The sequence below is a fragment of the Salarias fasciatus genome, chromosome 18 (assembly GCF_902148845.1).
Source record: "Salarias fasciatus chromosome 18, fSalaFa1.1, whole genome shotgun sequence".
NCBI classification, from domain to species: domain Eukaryota; kingdom Metazoa; phylum Chordata; class Actinopteri; order Blenniiformes; family Blenniidae; genus Salarias; species Salarias fasciatus.
The window spans coordinates 2,149,031-2,150,800 of record NC_043762.1 but is presented as its reverse complement, the minus strand read 5'-3'; the positions used below and the strand labels follow the sequence as shown (position 1 = coordinate 2,150,800).

Below are 1,770 nucleotides of genomic sequence, written 5' to 3'. Positions count from 1 at the left end.
TGTAACACTGAGAAGCTCAGACAGAAGCATCTACTTACTCCTACTCCCGTTCACTCATTTATTTCCCCTTTTTTCTCCTGTTCAGCCCATTGTGGATTTTTTTCTTGTTGTTGGTGTTTGATTGGGGGACATATTTCTCACATGCAACTCTTTGAGGGGATTGGTTGGACCGGTGACAGAAAGGGTAAAGAGGGGTGGGGGGGTTGGAGGTGAAGGAGGGGGTTATGGGTATACCTGAAGGTGTGGGTGGCCTAGTGTATGAGGCTCAGTATGTTATGCTTTTTCTATATGTAACCCATTGATGCCTGTTAAACTAAACCACAACAAGCTGCACAGTACAGCATTGTTTATAGTTAACGATTCTGGTTTAAAAACAATTTAAAGATTTAAACAAAGGCAGTCTTCCTGGAAAGGCAACAAATAGAGAGTAGATAACTGATGTTAATGTCCTATTACCAAACGGACAAAGTTAAGGCCAAAACTTCATGAGTTTTATTAATCTCCATTGCTTACTTAGAGACATATTATGCCTTTTTCAGTTTGTGAAGAGTTTGTTATAGTAGTACGTGTTGCCGTAGCCTCTTTATGACGTTCAAATTTGAAAACCGTTTCCTCCCTGTCTCGCTCCACCACATTTTGTGAAAATGAAACTGAAGCTGAAACAGTCGAGTTTGAGTTGGGTCCGCTTTTCCTGAAATAAACGGATTTAACTCCTCCCCCTGACTGTGCCTCCACCGTGTGTGTGTGTGTGTGTGTGTGTGTGTGTGTGTGTGTGTGTGTGTGTGTGTGTGTGTGTGTGTGTGTGTAGACAGATGCTTTCACGTGCATACCGGGCAGCAGGCTCAGAAACAGCCTGTTCTGAGGAGGGCTCCTCAGAGCGACTTCTGAAACTCCAAACAAAGGATGAATTTGGGGTAAACAAACTTAAATACTAAGTTTTTGGGCTTCTGAGACCGATGTGACGTGACTGAAAAATAGCATAACATGTCCCCATTAAGAGAAAATACATTAGAGATAAAAGCCAATAGTTGGTTTTATCTGGTGAGTTGATCCATCACATAACACAATCACATGAATCAAGGATGAAACATTAAGGAGACTACTTGACTTCAAAAGGAACTGATAGCTGCTGTCATATGTTCTATTTTCCCTTCTGGACGTATGTCTTCAATATTCTGCTTATGTTTATCTTTGTCTCGAGGTTGCAGTCTGACACACAGTTGCTGCATTTCACTGCACAGCAGCCAAAGACATTCTGCAACTGCCACAGATAAAGCTTCAGCTCCAAGAGTAAAGTCTGAAAGGTTTTTCTTTGAACAGATGATCAGGGGAGAGCGCGAACGCAGTCCCCCACTACCAGAAATTATGCAGTCGAGATTCCCACATTTGGGGAATTCGCAGGGGTCAGCACAACCGGAGTGCAATGGCTGAGCCTCGCCCTGGGTGAACCACCTTCTTGATCATGGTATCTCCCCTGCCAGGTAAGTATGAATTGTACACGCTCCTCACACACACCCCATTCACACACACACACACCTCACTCACAGTCCAATCACTCACACCAGCTCCACTAAACCATCCTCCACATCAGGCTGCTTTTCCACCAAGTGCTTCACAAACACCTCATGCTGCTGAGAGCACACTGAGCACAGATTAACAACGTTTTAGTCAAGCCACCATGCTCAAATCTCCCATCATGCATTGCAGTGTCAGCATGTCCTGACTCCACTCAAAAGACTTTGTTTTCAATGTTTCAGTTGCATCAACGTG

General features: G+C 43.9%; 1 non-coding gene across 1 annotated transcript; it reads right to left on the bottom strand.

The window, feature by feature from the left end:
• Positions 1-1,325: 1,325 nt before the first annotated feature.
• LOC115406195 (U1 spliceosomal RNA) lies at positions 1,326-1,489 on the bottom strand. The gene has a single exon (XR_003933508.1). It is a non-coding gene; the product is annotated as a U1 spliceosomal RNA (small nuclear RNA).
• Between the last annotated feature and the right edge of the window lie 281 nt (positions 1,490-1,770).